Source organism: Gopherus evgoodei, unplaced genomic scaffold (assembly GCF_007399415.2).
Source record: "Gopherus evgoodei ecotype Sinaloan lineage unplaced genomic scaffold, rGopEvg1_v1.p scaffold_357_arrow_ctg1, whole genome shotgun sequence".
NCBI classification, from domain to species: Eukaryota; Metazoa; Chordata; order Testudines; family Testudinidae; genus Gopherus; species Gopherus evgoodei.
Window position 1 is genome coordinate 1 of NW_022060024.1, and position 22552 is coordinate 22552.

The 22552-nt window shown below is 50.8% G+C and overlaps 1 non-coding gene across 1 annotated transcript; it reads left to right on the forward strand.

Annotated features, from left to right (window-relative positions):
- Positions 1-18457: 18457 nt before the first annotated feature.
- TRNAK-UUU lies at positions 18458-18530 on the forward strand. The gene has a single exon. It is a non-coding gene; the product is annotated as a tRNA-Lys (tRNA).
- Positions 18531-22552: the final 4022 nt, after the last annotated feature.

The following is a 22552-nucleotide window of genomic DNA, read 5'->3' on the forward strand; positions in this document are numbered from 1 at the left end:
GGAACAAGGGAGGGGCCTCTCAGCCTTGTCCGCTCCTCTCTTTCACCAGGATCTGCCCAGGCAGCTGGCCCAGCCCAGGACCACCTTCAACGCCAGCAGCTTCAAATTCTGGTGAGCGGAGCGGCTGGGGAATGGGGGCCTCTCAAACCCACCACAGGGAGCAGGGGGTGGGGCACTAGAGGGGGGTAAGGGCTATGATGGGGGGAAGTGGGATTGGAGAGATGACAGAGGGTGAAGCTGGGACTCAGGGAGGGAATGGGGCAAGGTGCAGGGAGAAAGTGTAGAGGGGGGATGTCACAGGGGTGGGAGCTAGGGGGGAGGGGAGACAGCTGGGTGGAGGGATTGGGGAAATCGTAGGGAGGGCTGCTCAAGAGGCACTAGGCATGGGGGGTAGGCACAAGCGGCAGCTCGTACAGGGGTTGGGGTGTCAGGCCATCTCGGTTCTCCTTGTGAATGCCACCAGGCTGCAGGGAATCCCACAGCCGGCAGAGCCCCCTGCCTCCCAGCCTGGATTCCCAGCATGTAGCCGGCGGGGGGAATGTGACTGCCTCAGGGGCATTTACCACACTCGCAGCCCCTGTTGGTGGTGAGAGGGAGGGTCTTGGGGCTCCGCAGCAGAGAGCCCATTCAGAGAGGTTCCCCCAGGGAAGGCTGGAAATCAGGGTCCCCCTCACCAGAATAAAGTCCTCAGGAAGGATCGAGTTAGTCTGGTGCGAGGGGTTAGTTTGTTAGCATAACCCCCTACACAACCACTGCCACCGGCTGCGCGGCCCCCAGGCCTCCGGGGCACAACGTGGTTCTAAGAAAGGTGGGGGAGGGTAGAGGGAGGCGCCCCCTAGACAAGCTGGGGGGCTGGGAGGTGGGTGACAGCAGGAGCACCTGGCCCTCAAGGCTGAGACTCGCCAACTCATCACAGCAGTGGCTGTGCAAAGTGCCACCAGCTCCTGTGTGTCTGCACCCCCCTCCCACTGCATTCTGTGGGGGGTCTGACCCCTGCTGAGCCCGCGGGGGGGTCTGCTCATTGCAGGCAGCCCCCACCCTCGCACTCAAACACGGGGGGGAGGAGGTTTCTTCTTGCGCTCCGATTGGTCTGGACTCTGTCTCCTCTTCCTATTGGCTGTGTTGGGAGGGGCGGAGCTTCCAGGGGGCGTGACGTGGCCCTGAGGCGTTCGCCAGGCGGCTCTTGACCAGCACGTGGCGTGGCCTGGAGCGCGAGCGGGTAAAGGGGGGGGCCCCGAGCTGCCCAAAGACCCCCTCCCGAGTTCCCTTTTGTGCCCCACCCCCCCATCTTGCCCAAGACAGTGTGTGAGATGGGAGGTCTCTGCGGGGGGAGGGGATGAGCGGTGAGGGAGGGTCCCCGGCTGAGGGGTCTCTGCGGGGGGAGGCGATGAGCGGGGAGGGGGTCTGAGGGGCACTGGCTGGGGGGGGTCTCTGCAGCAGGAGGGGATAAGCTGGGGGAGGGGCGCTGGATGGGGGGGTCTCTGTGGGAGGGAGGGGATGAGCGGGGGAAGGGGAGCTGGCTGGGGGGGTCTCTGCTGGGGGGAGGGGATGAGCGGGGGTTCTGAGAGGCACTGGCTGGGGAGGCTCTGTGGAGAGAGAGAATGAGTTGGGGGTCTGAGAGGCGCTGGCTGGGGGTGGTCTTTGTGGGGGGAGGGGATGAGGGGGGTCTGAGAGGCGCTGATTGGAGGTGGTCTCTTTGGGGGGAGGGGATTAGCGGGGGGGACTGAGAAGCACTGGCTGGGGGGTCTCTGCGGGGGAGAGGATGAGAGGGGGGGAAGGGCCCCGGTTGGGCGGGTCTCTGTGAGGGGAGGGGATGAGCAGGAGGACTCTGAGGGGCACTGGCTGGGGGGGTCTCTGTGGGGAGAGGGGATGAGTGGGGGGAGTCTGAGAGACCCTAGCTGGGGGGACTCTGCGGCACAAGGGGATGAGTGGGGGGAGGGGAGCTCGCTGGGGGGTCTCTGCTAGTGGGAGGAGATGAGCGGGGGGGGACTGAGAGGCGCTGGCTGGGGGTGGTCTCTGGGGGGGAGGGGATGAGTGGGAGGGTCTGAGGTGCTGGCTGGGGGGTCTCGGGGGAGGGGATGAGCAGGGGGGACTGAGAGGTGCTGGCTGGGGGGGCTGTGTGGGGGGAAGGGATGAATGGGGTTTCTGAGGGGCGCTGGCTGGGGGAGTCTCTATGGGGGAAGGGATAAGCAGGGGGGATAGCGAGGCGCTGGATGGGGGTCTCTGCGAGGGAGGGGATGAGCGGGGGTTCTGAGAGGCGCTGGCTGGGGGGGTCCCTGTGGGGGGAGGGGATAAGCAGGGGGGACTGAGAGGCACTGGATGGGGGTCTCTGCAGGGGGAGGGGATAAGCAGGGGTTCTGAGAGCTGCTAGCTGGGAGTCTCTCCGGGGGGATTGGGGCTGAGCCACGGGGTCTGGGACGGGTAGACCCATTAACCACCACCCCCGTGCCCGGCACGGGCCCTGCTCCCTCTGGAGCAGCCCTGGGGCTGCCCCATGTTCCCTATCCACTGCTGAGCTGCAGCCTCCAGGTACCGGAGCAAGCCCCGGGGGCTGGGCTGTGACTCTGCCCCAGTGTTCAGGGGTGGGGGGGCCTGGAATCTCACAGCACCAGGATCTGCTTCCTGGGGCTGAGCCACAGGGTGCTCGGAGCTGCCACCCCAGCCGGAGCCCAGAGCCCTGGGCCTGGCCAGGCTCTGCTCTGGGGCCCCGAGGGGGGACTGGCCTGACTGGGGTCCCGGCGTGTGGCTGGGCGGGGGCTGCTGGGTGGGGGCAGTGAGACCAGGCAGGAAGGTACCAAGGCAAGGTACCAGCCTTACTGGGGTCCCAGCGTATTGCTGGGCGGGAGCTGTCAGGGGCGGGGCGGAACAGTGAGACTGGGCGGGGAAGTCCCGGGGAGGGGGGAGACCTGGGCAAACATGTGGATGGAAGAGCCGGTGACCCCCAAGGAGCGGCGAGAGAAGAGGAGGCGCAGAGATCCCCTTGGATTTACTTTTGCCCCCTCCCATGGGGTCTCCATCCAGAGTGATCTCTTTCCTCTCAAATGCCTGAGAAGGTGTCTGTTCTCCTCCCCAATTGTGCCCCATTTCCCTCCACTTCGCCAATGGCCAGTTCAAATCTCAGGTTTGGGGTGTTCCTCCTCCCCGCCCCCCCTTTTCCGTGCAGTGATTTGTCCTTGTTTAGGAGGGAAATCGTTCCCCTGGTGATTTGTGAACTGGGCAGAGGCTGGGGGAGCCCTGAGACAGGGATACGCAGAGCTGGGCTTGGGGGGGACCTCTCTCTGCTGGCAACAGGGCCTGGAAAGGGAGGGGCAAGCATTCCCCATGGAAACTAGGTAGCCCCAGGTTTCCCAGCGCCAGCTACTTCCCCTCCCCACACCCAGCAGCCCCCCCTGCTCCCTCCCCAACACCTGCTAGTCACATTCCCAGACCCCACTGCCAGCCTCTCCCTACTGCCAGTGACCTGACTCCAGCCCCCTCCTTTCCGCTGAGAAAGCCACATCATCCTAGCTCCCTGCCCGCCAGTGGATGTGCGGCAAGGAGAATCCACCCCATTCTGTTGGTGTTTGAATATCGCTGTATAATCCCCTCATATTTCCCCTCTTTTCCCTTGAACTGTTGATTGGTGATAGAAAATCTCCCCAGATGTTGGTGCTTCTCTCTTATATTGGCAAATATTTAGTTTGTGCCCCATTTTCTCCTCAGTTCTGAAATTCTGATATCAAATTCTTGAAAGGCTTCCTGCTTTTCTCTCCAGGTGTGTGACTGAGATCAGGGCTCTTATCATCCTGAGCGTGGCCCAGGCCTTGCCTGAGATCAGGTCCCCCAGTGTGCCGGGCACTGCACAAACCCTGACCGAGTTTGGGGCACTCATTGTGCCAGGGACTGCACAGACCCCTACAAAGAGTAGGGACCTTGTTGTGGCTGGTGCTGCAGTGACCCTGACTGAGCCTGGGTCGCTGTTGTGCCAGGCTGTGCATCAACATGAATGGAAACCAGGCTCCCATTGTGCCAGGCACTGCAGGCACAGCAAACAAAATCAGGGACCTTGTTGTTCCTGGAGCTGCAGAGACCCCGAGCAAGGTCTGGGCCCCATTCTGCTGGGTGCTGCGCAGACCCCGAGCGAGACCTGGGCCCCGTTCCGCCGGGCAGTGCGCAGACCCTGAGCGAGACCTGGGCCCCATTCCGCCGGGCGCTGCAGAGACCCCGAGCAAGATCTGGGCCCCGTTCCGCTGGATGTCGCGGAGACCCCGAGCAAGACATGGGCCCCGTTCCGCCGGGCGTGGTGCAGACCCTGAGCAAGATCTGGGCTCCTTTCCGCCGGGCGCCGCGGAGATCCCCAGCGAGATCGGGGCCCCGTTCCGCCAGGGGCCGCGGAGACTCCGAGTGAGACCTGGGCCCCGTTCTGCCGGGCGCTGTGGAGACCCCGAGTGAGATCTGGGCCTTTATTGTGCCAGGTCAGACTGAGACCTAGACTGAGATCATGGCTCCCTTGTGCGGGGCAGCGCACGACTGCAGCCCAGATTGCTGCCTCCATTGTGCTGGGCACCTCAGAAACTCCGACTAAGATCTGTGTCCCCGTTGGGCCTGGCACAGGTCACGCCCTACTACTGTACTGAGCACTGCACAGACTCTGACAGAGATCCTGGCCCCACATTTTGCCAGATGCTGTAGGGACCCCAAACAAAATCAGGGATCCTGTAATGCCGGGAGTTGCAGAGCCCCCAACTGAGACCAGGCCCCTGTTGTGCAGGGCTCTGCCCAGACTCTGACCAAGATCAGGGTCCCCATTGTGACAGGTGCTGCACAGACACCCCAGGTATGTCTGCACTGCCATTAAACCCCCCCAGCTGGCCCATGGCAGCTGCCTCAGGCTCACAGGGCTCAGGCGAAGGGGCAGGTTAATTGCAGTGTAGATGTCTGGGCTTGGGCTGGAGCCAGGCTGTAGGACCCTGCAAGGTGGGAGGGTGCCAGACCTTGGGCTGCACCCCCCGCCGGAACAGCTACACCACAATTAAACAGCCCTGCAGCCTGAGCCATGTGAGCCCAAGTCAGCGGGCACGGGCCAGCCGCCGGGGTCTGAGTGCAGTGTAGACATGCCCACAGTTACAGAGGCCTTGCCACAAAAAGCTCAAAGGCTAAACAGGCCAATGATGAGAGGTGACTCTCCATTTTACAGATGGGGAAACTGAAGCTCCGAGAGCTGAAGTAATTTGCTCAAGTTTGCATGGAGAATTTGGGATAAAACTGGGAACTGAACCCAGCTTGTTTGAATTCTTGCCTCTCCCCTTAACCCCCAGCCCAGCATGTGTGTGTATAGCGTTGTTTTGGCCTGTGTTTGCCTTGCATTGGCTTGCAAGGGAGGCTGTGGAATTTCCTTCATTAGAGGTTTCTAAGCCCAGGGTAGAGATACACTAGTCTGGGAATGTCTAGGGCTACTTGGTCCTGCCTCAGCACAGGAGGCTGGAGTAGACGCCCTCTCAAGATCCCTTCCAGGCCTACACTGAAATCATTCTCTTTCCTGCTGTTGTGTTCTGTGCTGAGCTGTTTCGCATGGTGCTGTTTGGAACTGGGATCGCCCCATGCTGTGCTGCAGAGTTTTATGGTGCATCATTTTGCCTCAGCTTGTTTGGTGTCTGTTGTGTTGGTTTGAGTTGTGCTCTTTTGCATTGTGTACTTTTGTCCTAGGGTGTGTTAGTTTACATTGTGTTGCTTTCTTCTCCTTTGTATGGTGTCATTTTATGCTGTGGAGTGTCATTTTTGGTTTCTGTTGTTGTTTTTCTGAATTGCCTGACATTATGTTGCGGTGGGGCTTTTTTCTGTATGTTGTGTTTTTATACATATTGTGACAGGGTCAGGCCAGATGGCTACAGGAGGGTGACAGGAGGCAGATATATTAGCCCCAGGTGAAGTAGGTCCCCTTTCCCTGAGTGACGTAACAGGGAAAGTTCCAGAACAATAAGAGCTTTCTGGAAACAATTAAAGCAGACTGGCTGTGACGTTATTGATATAATCTGAGACCATAGACTCTAGGACTGGAAGGGACCTCCAGAGGTCATCGAGTCCAGTCCCCTGCCTTCATGGCAGGACCAAATACTGTCTAGACCATCCCTAAAAGACATTTATCTAACCTATTCTTAAATATCTCCAGAGATGGAGATTCCACAACTTCCCTAGGCAATCTATTCCAGTGTTTAACTACCCTGACAGTTAGGAACTTTTTCCTAATGTCCAACCTAAATCTCCCTTGCTGCAGTTTAAGCCCATTGCTTCTTGTTCTATCATTGGAGGCTAAGGTGAATAAGTTTTCTCCCTCCTCCTGATGACACCCTTTTAGATACCTGAAAACTGCTATCATGTCCCCTCTCAGTCTTCTCTTTTCCAAACTAAACAAACCCAATTCCTTCAGCCTTCCTTCATAGGTCATGTTCTCAAGACCTCTAATCATTCTTGTTGCTCTTCTCTGGACCCTCTCCAATTTCTCCACATCTGTCTTGAAATGCGGTGCCCAGAACTGGACACAATACTCCAGTTGAGGCCTAACCAGCGCAGAGTAAAGCGGAAGCATGACTTCTCGTGTCTTGTTTACAACACACCTGTTAATGTATCCCAGGATCATGTTTGATTTTTTTGCAACAGTATCACACTGTTGACTCATATTAAGCTTGTGGTCCACTATGACCCCTAGATCTCTTTCTGCCATACTCCTTCCTAGACAGTCTCTTCCCATTCTGTATGTGTGAAACTGATTGTTCCTTCCTAAGTGGAGCACTTTGCATTTATCTTTATTGAACTTCATCCTGTTTACCTCAGACCATTTCTCCAATTTGTTCAGATCATTTTGAATTTTGACCCTGTCCTCCAAAGCAGTTGCAATCCCTCTCAGTTTGGTATCGTCCGCAAACTTAATAAGCGTAATTTCTATGCCAACGTATAAATCGTTGATGAAGATATTGAACAGAGCCGGTCCCAGAACAGACCCCTGCGGAACCCCACTTGTTATACCTTTCCAGCAGGATTGGGAGCCATTAATAACTACTCTCTGAGTACGGTTATCCAGCCAGTTATGCACCCACCTTATAGTAGCCCCATCTAAATTGTACTTTCCTAGTTTATCTATAAGAATATCATGCGAGACCGTATCAAATGCCTTACTAAAGTCTAGGTATATCACATCCACCGCTTCTCCCTTATCCACAAGGCTCGTTATCCTATCAAAGAATGCTGTCAGATTAGTTTGACATGATTTGTTCTTTACAAATCCATGCTGGCTATTCCCTATCACCTTACCACCTTCCAAGTGTTTGCAGATGGTTTCTTTAATTACTTGCTCCATTATGTTCCCTGGCAGAGAAGTTAAACTAACTGGTCTGTAGTTTCCTGGGTTGTTTTTATTTCCCTTTTTATAGATGGGCACTATATTTGCCCTTTTCCAGTCTTCTGGAATCTCCCCCATCTCCCATGATTTCCCAAAGATAATAGCTAGAGGCTCGGATACCTCCTCTATTAACTCCTTGAGTATTCTAGGATGCATTTCATCAGGCCCTGGTGACTTGCAGGCATCTAACTTTTCTAAGTGTTTTTTTACTTGCTCTTTTTTATTTTATCTTCTAAACCTACCCTCTTCCCGTAAGCATTCACTATATTAGACATTCCTTCAGACTTCTCAGTGAAGACCGAAACAAAGAAGTCATTAAGCATCTCTGCCATTTCCAAGTCTCCCGTTACTGTTTCCCCCTCCTCACTGAGCAGTGGGCCTACTCTGTCCTTGGTCTTCCTCTTGCTTCTAATGTATTGATAAAAAGTCTTCTTGTTTCCCTTTATTCCCAGAGCTAGTTTGAGCTCATTTTGTGCCTTTGCCTTTCTAATCTTGCCTCTGCATTCCTGTGTTATTTGCCTATATTCGTCCTTTGTAATCTGACCTAGTTTCCATTTTTTATATGACGCCTTTTTATTTTGTAGGTCACGCAAGATCTCGTGGTTAAGCCATGGTGGTCTTTTGCCACATTTTCTATCTTTCCTAACCATCGGAATAGCTTGCTTTTGGGCCCTTAATAGTGTCCCTTTGAAAAACTGCCAACTCTCCTCAGTTGTTTTTCCCCTCAGTCTTGATTCCCATGGGACCTTACCTATCAGCTCCCTGAGCTTACCAAAATCCGCCTTCCTGAAATCCATTGTCTCTATTTTGCTGTACTCCCTTCTACCTTTCCTTAGAATTGCAAACTCTATGATTTCATGATCACTTTCACCCAAGCTTCCTTCTACTTTCAAATTCTCAATGAGTTCCTCCTATTTGTTAAAATCAAGTCTAGAACAGCTTCCCCCCAGTAGCTTTTTCAACTTTCTGAAATAAAAAGTTGTCTGCAATGCAGTCCAGGAACTTATTGGATAGTCTGTGCCCCGCGGTGTTATTTTCCCAACATATATCTGGATAGTTGAAGTCCCCCATCACCACCAAATCTTGGGCTTTGGATGATTTTGTTAGTTGTTTGAAAAAAGCCTCATCCACCTCTTCCACCTGATTAGGTGGCCTGTAGTAGACTCCCCGCACAACATCACCCATGTTTTTTACCCCTTTTAGCCTAACCCAGAGACTCTCAACACTTCCATCTCCACCTCAGTCCAAGTGTGTACATTTTTAATATATAAGGCAACACCTCCTCCCTTTTTCCCCTGTCTATCCTTCCTGAGCAAACTATACCCATCCACACCAACATTCCAGTCATGTGTATTATCCCACCAAGTTTCAGTAATGCCAACAATGTCATAGTTGTATTTATTTATTAGCACTTCCAGTTCTTCCTGCTTATTACCCATACTTCTTGCATTTGTATATAGGCATCTAAGATACTGGTTTGACCCTGCCTCCCAGCTTTGCCCTGACCCTCCTTTCTCTCTGCCATTATAGCCCACGCTCCCTCCTGTTTCCGACCCATCTCCCAGGTCTTGTTCCCCACTCACCTGTGGGGTTTGCTCACCTGTCCCCGTCTAACCTAATTTAAAGCCCTCCTTACTAGGTTAGCCAGTCTGTGCGCAAATAAGGCCTTTCCCCTCCTCGAAAGGTGAACACCATCTCCGCCTAGCAGTCCTTCCTCGAATAGTATCCCATGGTCGAGGAAGCCAAAGCCCTCCTGGCGACACCATCTTCGCAGCCAGGCATTCACCTCCACGATGGTTGCAACCAAGGTCCTATAATGGCACCAAATCTTATGTAAAGGGGGTCATATAAGGTGTCTAAGACCAGGTTATGGGTTGCTGGTTATGATTCTGCTGTCTATTTTGTGACAAAGTTCCTCCTCTACTCTGGTGGGTCTTGCGCTTATTGGCAGATTTGCTCACCTCAGTGATCTTCCCCACAGTCTGGGTCAACTCCTCCTATGTCTGATCAGGAGTTGGGAGGTATGGGGGGAACCCAGGCCCGCCCTCTACTCCGGGTTCCAGCCCAGGGCCCTGTGGATTGCAGCTGTCTATAGTGCCTCCTGTAACAGCTGCATGACAGCTACAACTCCCTGGGCTACTTCCCCAAGGCCTCCTCCAAACACCTTCTTTCTCCTCACCAAAGGACCTTCCTCCTGGTGTCTGATAACACTTGTACTCCTTAGTCCTCCTCCAGCAGCACAGCCTCTCACTCTCAGCTTCTTGTGCCTCTTGCTTCCAGCTCCTCACACACACTTCCTCTCCTCTGGCTCCTCCCTGACTGGAGTGAGCTCCTTTTTAAACCCAGGTGCCCTGATTAGCCTGCCTTGATTGGCTGCAGGTGATCTGATCAGCCTGTCTGCCTTAATAGGTTCTATCTAGCAGGTTTCTGATTACTCTAGTGCAGCCCCTGCCCTGGTCACTCAGGGAACAGAAAACTACTCATCCAGTGACCTGTATATTTGCCCTCTACCAGACTCCTGTACCCCACTGGTCTGGGTCTGTCACATATCCCTCCCCCCTGCTCAACACCAAGGGGTTGGGCAGCTTGGGATGCCAGACAGTGGACACGTGACAAGCCATCAGCATTGCCGTGACGGCTCCCTGCTCTGTGTTGCACACGAAACTGGAAAGGTTGGAGGGATAAGAACCTACCTATGAGAGCGACTCTCTGGCTTTGAGTCAGTATTTGAGTTCCCAAGGCCTTAGCTGCCCTCCTTTCCCTTTTTGACTTTCTAACCTATCTGGAAATGGAAAATAATTCTGGGGATATTTCAGAGAAGACCAGGGGTTCTCCCCTAAGCCTTCTTTTGGTTAGGCTAAACAAGCCAAGCTCTTTGAGTCTCCTCTCATATAACAGATTTTCCATTCCTCCGATCTTCCTAGTAGCCCTTCTCTGCACCTCTTCCACTTTGAATTCATCCTTCTTAAATGTGGGAGACCAGAATGGCCCATGGTTTTTCAGATGAGGTCTCATCAGTGCCTTGTATAGCAGTACTAACCCTTCCCTGGGTGTACTTGAACTATCTCGCCTGATGCATCCTAGGGCTGCATTAACCTATTTCACGGCTGCATCACACTGGGGGTCCGCGGTTCTGATAGTTTGGGATGTTCCTTTTCCCATAGTCAGTTCTTTCCCTTTATTGTTTTACCTCCACCTGTGCCCAATGTCACCCTCTTCTTAACTTCTTTGGTTATTTCAGCTCCAGTTTTTTAAATGGGATCTAAGAATTGCAAAGCTGAATGAAAGATAAAACAAACAGAACCATTTGAATTTTGGCACATAGCTGGGAGAATGATACCTAGTGAAGGTCTGCTGTAATTACCCGGTTACCTACAACATTTTTTGGTGGGGTGCATAAAGCAATGTCAGAGAGGCAAAAACGATTTTAGGGTGAAAGGGCTTGTCAGGTGTTTGCTCCCTAGGGACCATGTCACCGCCCAGGGCTTGCAGTCTTTCAGGAGTGGTGCGCTGGGTTGTATTTAGGAATCTCAAAAGAAAAGGCTAAGATGGCTGGTTCACAATATCCAGTGAAATCTTGCAAACAATTATACAAATAGACTCTGATGCTATTTAAACCACATGGTATTAATACTGATTCAAAACTGAAATTAAAATTATGAGATTAAACACGTGAGAAATGAACTGACAGTTAATTTCCATTTCTTAATGCCTGACATTTTGACACTTGCTCATGCCATCTTGCTTTTAAAGTGATGCACAGCACAGTCATGTTAATTCATGAAAGCACACCAATAATTAACTGCTTTGTGTTGCAGAAACATCTGATTAATCAGCTAATTAAAGCTATAAGTAGAAATGCATCAACACAGCTTAGCTCCAGTGCATTTAAATGTAAATGAAAAGTTTCTAAATTAAATACATGGCAGGATGGTAAACGGAGATATTCAACAGAAGTGCCTCTACCCAGTCCTGTTCACTTCTTGTCCCAACCCCCCATGAGTTCTGGCCTCTTGGTCAACTCAGCTCCCAGTCCCACATCAGCTGTGCCCTCTCCCAGCCTAACCCGTTTCTACTGCGGTTCTTCATCTCCCTCGTCCAGGCAGGGATTGGAGCTGCAGCCCCTAAGGCACCTGTGTTAATCACTGTCTCACATACTGGGGCTATTTAGATTTCAGGGAACGATTATCATAGTTACTGACTCTGGGAGGTGGGAGAGAGAAGAGGCTGAGCGTGAGTTTGCTCCTCAGACTCTGTAGGGCCGTTTTCAACCCTGTAGCTTCCATGTTACCTCATCCTCCACCCTGACCCATGGCTCTCTGCTCATGTGTCAGTGTGACCTTCTGATCAGAATGCCACTGGCCTCAGCGGAGCTCCCAGACAGGAGCTACGTCACGATGGGGTTACAGTACTGAGAGTAAAATACACCACAGGGAGGGTGGAATTATCCTCAAAGGATGCATTACAGTCCAGGAAGTGAAAGAATTCAAGTATTTAGTTAGTTAAAAGTACACTTGAAAGGATTGGCTTTTCATTAATAAATTACAGTAAATGTTGATTTCACTGTATACACACACACAGAGATGAAAACCTATTTCTATTGATAAAATACAGAAATGCTTCTGGAGAAAGTCGAGTTTGATCTAAGGATATTTACACTGCATATTTTGCATGTGACATTGACAATTTGTGTTTGAACAGTTATAAAAATTTGACTTTGGGAATCTCATTTACTGTCGTTAAATAATTGTTGTCTGACCACCCCCGTAACTTCCCGCAGCTCTGAACACTGAAACTGTAAACATTGAAAAAAAGACTTAAAATAAATATACCCTCTATTGAAATTTAAAAAAAGAAATTGACAAAATGAATATTGTCAAACCCACTTAACAGCAATCGCAATATGCCAGGGGATGGAAGTTCACAGCTAAGTCCCCCAGCCTTAGCTCTGCCGTGTGGTGGCACCATGCAATCGCCATAGGGCTACGAATAAGGCATTTTAGTGTACAAAGTCCCAGATTAGATTATACCAATTTGTAAAGACACATGAGCTCTCTCCCTCAGTGTGTGACCTGCACTGGGTTGTTTCTTTGACTGATAATTCCCAGAAGTCAATAGATAAATACAGGCGAGTCTCATCTTACGCTGGGGTTACGTTCCGCTGTCAGCACATAAAGCGAAAATCGCGTATAATCAAAATTACATTGAGTGTAATGGTGGGTGCAATCGCCTGCACTAAGGGACAGTATTTAAATTATTTTTCTCTCTCTCTATTTTTGCCGACTGTGCAAAGCTGAGTTCGCGCATGTTAAATGCGCGTAAGATGAGACTCGCCTGTAACAGTCTAGCAGTTATGAAGTGGCCATTTTTGATGTCTGGGGCGTGTCTGTTATTTTGCACTAGAGGCCAGGTCCTTGGAGAGACGGAATCTTGGTTTCATTTTAACTTGTCCATGCTCAGAAGCTTCCGGCGTTTGGTTCAAAGTATTTCCATGTTTCCCTGACCTGTTCTTTAAAGTGCTGCTATAGAAAGTGGGGAGGGGCAGGAACTCACGGCAGGATCAGTAGCTGAGTCCTGTAGATATTTATAGCTCATGGGAAGGAGGATGGGGATTAGTGGGTGTCTGGGGATTTTATAATAAACACACAAATATCATCGTTCTTAATGAATTTTCATCATCTAATTCCTGTAACCCACTAATTATCCCTGGCTGCCCCTCAGCTTGTGGAATGGACAAAAGCCCCGTCTGAATTCTCTCACATTGCCCTTCTCGTCGTGGAGGCTACAGGGTAACATCCACATTTCGCTCCAGATCAACCCATCCTCCCAGGGGGAAGGAAATGGCTTCAATGGAGCTGGCTCAGGTAAGGGATTAGCAGGGAGCTGGTGATGAGTTCTGCTTGGAGGGAAAGGAGCAGTAAATGCATAGGAGGGTAGGAGCTGCTGGAGCTGGTGGGAGGCAGGAACTATCTAGGGTGGGGAAAGGGATGGGACCGGATGTGACAAACCTGCTGAGACTTGTGTAATGTAGGGTGTGGTCGGTTGTCACCCCGGGGTGCAGTCTGGGGGGCTTCTGGAAACTGCTGTGCCCGCTAACCCTCAAGCTGGGCTGGCCCTTCTCACGCTGCTTTGCTGGAGATTCAGCCAGCCTCTCCAGGCCCTGTTATCACCCAACACAAGAGCAGGTGGCACCATACAGCCAACTAAGCTACCTGAGTGCTTTACCTAAGCCACTCAAGGACACAGAGAAGACAACAGCCAATTTCCCAGCTCCCCAACCTTGCATACCTGCTGTAATGTAAATCCAGAATTGTACCATCTTATACTGCACCATCTGTAAACTCTCTCTCTCTCACACACGAACACTGTATCTCCCACCACCTCGTCTGGCCCCGCCCCCCAATGCCTACCCCTCTACAGGATGCCCCCCCAAATAGCCCCTGACCCCTCCCCAAATGCCTCCCACCTCCCCCTTCTACACTCCACCCCCAAACACCCCCGCCCCCATCTGCAAATGCGTCCCTCCCCCTTCTACCCCTTGCCCTCAAATATCTCCCACCCTCTTCTACCCCCACCCCCAAATGCTTCCCAACCTCCCTCTTCTACACCCCAGCCCCAAACACCCCTGGTTCCCCGTCTGCAAATGCCCCCTCCCCCTTCTACCCCCTGTCCTCAAATAGTTCCACCCCCTTCTACCCGACCCCCAAATGCCTCCCAACCCCCCTCTTCTACACCCCACCCCCAAACACCCCCGGTCCCCTGTCTGCAAATGCCTTCCACCCCCCTTCTATTCTCTGTCCCCAAATACCTCTCAGCCCCCTTCTACACCCAGATATCCTCTGCCCCCTCCCCAAATATCTCCCACCATAGCTGTGTAGCACGGGGCAATGCAAGGTTCTGCAAACTGTTTAAAGATAACAAGCTAAACCAGCTGCTTCTTTGAACGATTAAGAATCCCTGCCAACCTGATGACTTGGCACCTCCTTGGTCCTGCAGTTCTTTGGCTGTTCAAGTAAGCTGGGTGTGATATGCTGCTGTGACTCGGGAGTAGTCCCAGGTCTGACACATTCCTTAGGTGGTCTCAAACCATCTCATTTCCATCTTGTAGCCAAAGATTCGCCATCAGACAACTGCAAAACCCTGTGCACAGACCCCAGAAATGTCTGAATCTGGGGAGTCTGGAGGGGAGATGGAAGATGCAGAGTGGGTGCTGATAAAAGCAGCTGAGGGATTCAAGAAAAGCCTGTCAGGGGTAAGATCCAGGTCCCTTTCTCTGCCTCCGACTTGGGTTACTAGCTCTGACTGAGGGGACCACTTCCATGTGGCATGATGCTGCCTGTTACATGCAGAATGAAACACAGCTGAAGTGGTGGGTTTGCACTGGCTTTCTGAAGCAAAAGCCACCTACCCCAGCAGCACCAGAGGGCATTTAGCTGTGGCCGGTCGTACTTTGGATGGATGGTTTGTCTTCCACCCACCCAAACGCTTTAGATAGCGGCAGAAGTAGGAAGTGCTCCAGGGCAGCTGTACTTCCTACGCATAAAACACGCTTGTAACTCTCTGAACCGCTCTGCTGGTGCATGTGGCTGTTCTAGAGAGAAACTGGCTAGGATGGCAAAGTCCCCCTGCAGACGGTCCCAGCTGTGGTGTGATGCCAAAGAAGCTGAGTGATCGGCTTGTGTGTGTCCAGAGCTGCTGACCCCGTGGGGAGAAGATGGGTTTGGAAGACTAAGCGCTCCCCAGAGAATGGGAAAAGGGGACTGAATGGGAGATGAGTGGGAGATGATAAAGAGGCAAAAATCTTGATGACACTGGTAACATGCAGCTTTCTCCACGAGCAGTGATGGGTAACCAATGAAAGACATGCACACAGCTAAGGAATGGCGTTTGGGAGGTAGAGAGATGCATTAAACTTTGTGGGAACTTCCCCTTCCTTCTCGGTTCCTGTAGTGATACCTTGTTCAGGCTCCTGCTGAGGGAGAGTCAGTGTGGACGGGGCTTGCATGTGCTGAACACTTAAGTCAGTAAGAACCAGTGAGCCATTCTAAGCTTGCATTTCCCCAAAGCCCTATGAGGGCTGACTGCCTTCTCCCTCAAATCTATTTTACAGATACACTTGTGTAAAATCTATATTCTGAGATATATGCAAGCTGCATGCAGGCTCCTCAGCTGATCTGAAGGGTGGGGGTATCCGCTGCTTGGCATCAAAGGGAGTTTGTAATTCTGAACTGCTGGGCTCAAACCTCATTGAAAAACTGAGCCGTTTCAGAACCTCCATAGCAGGGGTGAGAGTGGCTGATTGTACTTCACACTTAGAATTTCAAACTGTGCCACAAAACCCTTTTCCTTCTGAACTGGGCTGCGCATTAGCTTTATGTGGGAGAAACTCTAGTTTCATGCACTGAGAGCTGTGAGTGAGACTGGCTGTTGCTGGCATGTGTAATGGGGACGTGGAGAGGTCTCAAGCTTGAATTTGACCTGGCAAGGTGATGAAAGTTATTGTGATGGTGCTGAAACACCAATATTGGGATTGAACATCTACCCTGGGAGATGTCCCAGTGGGTCACATGATCACCTGCATCTCTTTTTGGGACTAGAGTGGCAGTGAGGTGAGGGGCATGGCAATTTATGCAATTTGGTGTCCAGTCCTAGCACTGCTAAGAGCCTGTGACTATTGTTGTTCTCTGGGTACAGCCCAGCAACAGCGGGACTGTTATTACCTTGAACTGTCTTCTCTTAAAAGCGTTCCTGCCACGGCCGATGTGGAAACAGACAGTGTGGCTACAGGAAGCAGTAGTGAGGCTGTACCGCAGGCTGTCACTGTGATGCAACAAAATGTATCTGCTGGTGAGTACTACTGCATTTGGCGCTCAGACCTTGGCGCTGGATGCATCCAATATCTACCCGATAACTTCCATATAATCTAATTCAGAAAGACGAACGTGGGCCTCCACAAACTAGTGGTGCCTACGCACCCAACTTGGCAACGTAAGGTCTATCCCTGTGTTAGAAACGATTGTAAATGTCACTGAGTATAATCGCCCTGGTGCATCTTGCCATGTTAGTAGCTCCATCTGCTTTGCCAGCCTGCAGGATGAAAGTATATGAATGTGGGAGTCTTCCTAGTGGTCTCCAGTCTTTTGGGCTAACTTTCTGCAACCTGGCAGATGCTTCTCAGAGGATAGGTAATGACAGCCCCTTCTGCATGGTAGCTGACATGAACTTGTACCTCTGGTCCAAACTGTGCAAAAAACATACTCCACTCCATTTATTCATCGCTTTTTAAAAACATCCGAAGAGGAACTTAGCTGGTTTTAACTGCCTCACAGACCATCCTGATCATTTCTGCTTCCAAATAGTAGCCTTATCTGCCTTTTTTGCAACTGAGTTTGACTAGCAGTCAGGTACTGGAAGGCCTTTGCTCCAAACCTCCCACCCTGGTAACTTAGAAAGCAAAATGAGCTGATTTTAGATTGAGTTGATACAAAGTATTTCGAACATCATGCGCGGGGGGTGAAAAGAGGGAGGAGGGAAGTACATAATGTCTGTGGCTTTGATTTTTAACTATCTACTTTGCTGCTGTTGACAGGCTCCTGATGTACGTAGGGATAAGAGCGAGACTAACAAATTTAGCCTCTGCTTTAAAAGAGACGAGCAAATAGTTCTATTATGCGTCATGTCAGTATTAACTTTCTTTGAAAACTATTTACTGTAGCCATTGACAAACGGTTGGATTGTACCATTTCATGCAAAGAGGAGGTAGTATTTCAGAGAAATGATCCCCTTTTTCAGGTTCCTGTGTGTAGCAGGATGGTCACCCCGCTTGTGCCCTGAAGGGCTTCAAACAGCCCTGGGAGAGGGCTGTGGCAGGGAAAGCAGGTACTAGGCTGATTGGGGAAGCAGCCACAGCTGGGCCATGCCCCAATCAGGCCTCAGCTGGCCCTATATATGAGGCAGTGAGCCAGGAGCTCAGCAGTCTCTGTCTGTCTGTTGAGGGAGAAGGGCCTAGCTGCGGGGAGCTAGAGACAGGGTACTTGAGTGGAGCAGGACTGAGGAAAGGTTGAGGATCTGGGGAGCTCTAGCCTGGAAAGCCCCAGGCTGCGCCCTAGCATAAACCAAGAGGTCCTGGGGGTTGCAGAGGGCAGCCCAGGGGTTGGCCAAGGCAGCCAGTCCAAACCCAACCTTTCCAGTGCTGAGAACATTAAAAACATTCCCAGTTCGTCGCACCACCCCCTTGTATAACTTTGGCACAAGGCAGGAATTTTTTGTCTCTCTGCTGGGGAAGAGCCCCAGGTTTAAGATGGATTCCTGTACCAGGTGACATGTCCTGTGAGACCCCAAGCCTTCATTCTTTCTGGCCTGACTCACAGATGGTGCAGGACAGAGCCATCTCTGGTCAATTGTCCTGGTTAATGGGCGCCATCAAGAGTCCAAACCACTATTAATGGCCTACACTTTGCATCATTACAACAGGACTTGAGAGTTATAGTTCCTATTTCTACTTTCAGATCCAAGAATGATCGAGTCATACAAATAGGATGAACACACACAGTAGATTATAAGCTTTGTAATGATACCTTAGAAGAGACCTTCTGCATGGAGCATAATCCAGTTACATTATTTTCACACTCATTAGCATATTTTCATAAAAGCCTATGGAATGCAATGTCACAGCAGGGCAAGGGTTTTACTGCGGCACCTGGGAGCAGTTGAGTTTCATGTTCAGGCTGTGGTATGAGTTCCTCCAGGTTTCTCGTAAGCATACAGAAACCTTAGCGGGTGCTCTCGATTCAGGAATGGCTCAGATATGATAAAGTGTTGGGGATTGCATTTTCCTATTTTATTTTTGTATTTCCAATGACATTTCTGTTTGTGATTTCATTTTGCTTTGTATAACTGTGTTTTCTCTTGGATTTGATATTTAACTAAAAATAGAATAAGGCCTCAGGGCGCCGGATGGAGGAGCAGGCTGGGGCTAGGACTGCTAAGAGAGCGAGAGTAGCAGGTTTTCTGTATTGTTTCCTGCCTTCATTTTCATGACTAGTTTCTCTTGTGCACTAAATTTGTTTCTTTCCCCTGTGAGCCTGGCTAGCTCAGTTGGTAGAGCATCAGACTTTTAATCTGAGGGTCCAGGGTTCAAGTCCCTGGTCAGGTGAAGAGGGAACCATTCCCCTCCAAATGAAAGAAGGCATCTCTCCAGGGTGTTATTTGATATCACCTTTTTTCCCCAGGACTTGGCCTTTCCTGGGAAGGGCCATGTACTGCCTGGGACTGAAGGGGCAACTTCCTCACATGCCCACTGGCCTCTCAGTCTGGATTAAGAAAGGCCTCTGGGAGCTGCAACAAACTGCTGCATGTCAACTTGGTGATCCACACCAGAACTCATCAGAGGTCTGGGTGTTCCATATTGGTCCCATGGTGTAAGGGCCAGCACTCGAGACTTTGAATCCTGCAATCTGAGTTGAAGTCTCGGTGGGATCTTAGGACAATTGCTGTGCCACAAACCCTACTGGGTCTTCCAAGGCTCTATCTTGCTTTCTCAAAGGCCATGAAAGCCTGTCTTTTGCCTACTAGCTCTTGTGACTTGAGCACAAGAGGGGACGTTTGATCCAGAAGCCTGGCCGTGCCTGGAGTCCTATAGGTAGGGTTGCAAGCTGCATTTCCTCTGAGTCCTGAAGCTGGGCTGCAGCCTGGTCTAGGAGGCAGCCCTATTGATTGATCTACTGGACCCAAGTCACTTGGGCAGTGTTGGTGTTTCCCAGGAATGCTGAAGGGCCTAAGGGAGGGAGGCTCAATAGTCCCCCCTTTCAGTCAGGGCAGAAGAGGAGGGCTGCAGGAGTGGGCAGCTTGATGGCTAGGCCTTCTAGTGTTTGGTTGGGGACATGATGGGGAACGCGAACTGGGAGAAATGGTTGCTGACCTGTGAGGAATGGTTTGGCCAGTGGCGTAAATGGACCTTGTCATTACCTACAAGGTTGTGATGCTCAAGACCCATCTGTGGGGAATTTCCTCAGCCATGTGTTTCCCCATGCTCCAGGAGTGCTGCTGAGACAGAACACGATGGCCTTCCATTTCTTGTGGGGCAATAGGATGTCCCTACCTAGTCAGGAGAAGTGCGGCTTTTCTACCATATTAGAAGGGGCGTTGGGCCTGGTGGGCTTTGAAGCCTTGTATGGCTCTACTTTTTTGTGTTTCAATTTTCAGTGGTGGCTGAGCTGAAGGGCAGGTCAGACTCGAGGGGAATGGTGGGGCAACCGAAAAGAAGCCAGCTGACTCTTCCGATATGGCCGTATTTTTTTTTACCCCACCGGATGCAGCACCGGGTATGGGATGGCTGATGGTGGCAGAAGTGGGAGGAGTAGACTCATAGACTTTAAGGTCAGAAGGGACCTTTATGATCATCTAGTCTGACCTCCTGCACAATCCAGGCCACAGAATCTCACCCATCCACTTTTATAACAGACCCCTCCCCTATGTCTGAGTTATTGAAGTCCTCAAATTGTGGTTTGAAGACCTCAAGCTGCAGAGAATCCTCCAGCAAGTGACTCGTGCCCCATGCTGCAAAGGAAGATGAAAAACCTCGAGGGCCTCTGCCAATCTGCCCTGGAGGAAAATTCCTTCCCAACCCCAAATATGGCGATCAGTTAAACCTTGAGCATGTGGGCAAGACTCACCAGCCAGCAGCCAGGAAAGAATTCTCTGTAGTAACTCAGATCCCAACCCATCTAACATCCCATCACAGACCACTGGGCATACTTACCTGCTGATTAGGAGGTTAGGAAGTCCCCCGCCACCCAGTGTTCTTCTATTCCCACCTTACACCCTACAGGATTTTCAGTGGGTGGCTAGGTGGAAGGTGCTAGCAGGATGGCTTCATTGGCAACAGTGGCTGCCCTCACAGCAGCGGCGGCTACAGCAGTGAGGCCCCACCATTTGGCTCAATCTGAACAGAGGTCAATGTACCACTGGGTGTGATAGGCCAATTTTAGGGAGCTTCCTGTGAAGGTGAGCAACTGTCCCCAGAACTTACTGACAGGTGCTTTAAAGTATTTGCAAATGTGCACGGCCGGCATGTTCAGAGCAAAGGCTGCCCAGGGGCACTGTGTCAGGCTCTGGCACCGCTTGAGACAAGGGACCATCTTCAGCCACTAGGTAACCCAGGATCTAAGGGAGGAATGGGGTGAGGAGGCAAGTCAAGCTGAGCAAAGCAGGCAAAAATTCATCTTGCCTTCGTGGGCACTCACAATGATGCCCTTTTTGTGTGCCAGGACTGACAAAAACATCCCAGACAGAGAAGCAGCAGGCCAAAACTGTGCCATTCAGGTGCTTACTTAGCTCAGTTGGGAGAGTGTTAGACTGACAATCTAGAAGTCCCTGGTCCACTCCCATGCTTTGGCATGCTCTTTGTGAGCAGCAGTGGGCTTCCTTCTGGAAGCACAGCAGTGCCTTTACCCACCACAAGTCCCTCATTTCAGGCTCCCAAGCAAGAAAAGACAGCGTGGAATTGTGCACCAAGTTGGCCCACCTGACCTTTCTTACTTCTCTTGCTCTTTGTCAGCAAGGAGAAGAAAAAGAAGCTCTCCTTCAAGCTGGAGTCAGAAGGGCGACGGCAGGATGACTTCCTGAGTGCCGGCTCCAGTCCTTTGCTCTACCAGCTGACCTGTCGAAGGGCTGCCACCTCTCTCTCCAGGTTCGCCCATCGGTGTGTTCAGAATGGAGAGGGATAACTAGTGGTATTCCCCAATGGTCAGTCCTAGGACCAATCCTATTCAACTTATTCATAAATGATCTGGAGAAAGGGGTAAACAGTGAGGTGGCAAAGTTTGCAGATGATACTAAACTGCTCAAGATAGTTAAGACCAAAGCAGACAGTGAAGAACTTGAGAGAGGTTTCACAAAACTATGATTGGGCAACAAAATGGCAAATGAAATTTAATGTAAACGTAAAGTAGTGCAGGCTGGAAAAAAATAACCCCAACTATACATACAATATGATGGGGGCTAATTTAGCTACTACTAATCAGGAAAGAGATCTTGGAGTCATCCTGGATAGTTCTCTGAAGACGACCACTCTGTGTGCAGCAGCAGTGAAAAAAGCAAACAGGGTGTTAGAATCATTAAAAATAGGAGACTAAGATAGAGAATATCTTATTGCCTTTATATAAATCCATGGTACACCCACATCTTGAATACTGCGTACAGATGTGGTCTCCTCATTTCAATAAAAATATACTGGCATTAGAAAAGGTTCAGAGAAGAGCAACTAAAATGATTAGGGGTTTGGAATGGGTCCCATATGAGGAGAGATTAGAGACTAGAACTTTTCAGCTTGGAAAAGAGAAGACTAAGAAGGAATATGATAAAGGTATATAAAATCATGAGTGGTTTGGAGAAAGTGAATATGGAAAAGTTATTTACTTGATCCCATAATATAAGACCTAGGCACCACCAAATGAAATTAATAGGCAGTAGGTTTAAAACAAATAGAAGGAAATTCTTCACACCGACACAGTCAACATGTGGAACTCCTTGCCTGAGGGGGTTGTGAGGGCTAGGACTATAAGAGGGTTTAAAAGAGAACTAGCAGGTGGTCGCTGAAGGAGAGAGGGCAAGGAAAAAGAGAAGAGCTGATTGTCCTGCAAGAGGAGGGGAGGAGTCAATGGAGGCAACACCAAATATAAGCCCCAGGAGGATTGCAAGGGTGAATAGGAATCGAGAGGACTTGCAGCCAGTGGGTGCGGGGGATAGACCGGAGAATCACACTGTCACCAGGAAAAGGCAGGTCTACGTGATTGGAGATTCCTTACTGAGAAGAATAAACAGGCCTGTAACTAGAGCTGATCAGGAGAACAGAAGGGTGCGCTGTCTGCCGGGTGCTAAGATACAGGATGTGGACCTGAGGCTGAAAAGGATCCTAGCGGGAGCGGGAAAGAATCTGTTGATTGTCCTTCATGTGGGAACGAATGATATGGCTAGATACTCTCTGGAATGTATCAAGGGAGACTATGCAAGACTGGGGAAGACACTTAAGGAAATCGAGGCTCAGGTGATCTTCAGTGGAATTCTGCCAGTTGCTAGAGAAGGGCAACAAAGGTGTAACAAGATTATGGCGGTTAAGAGATGGCTTAGGCAGTGGTGCTATAAGGAGGGCTTTGGGATGTACGGCCATTGGGAAGC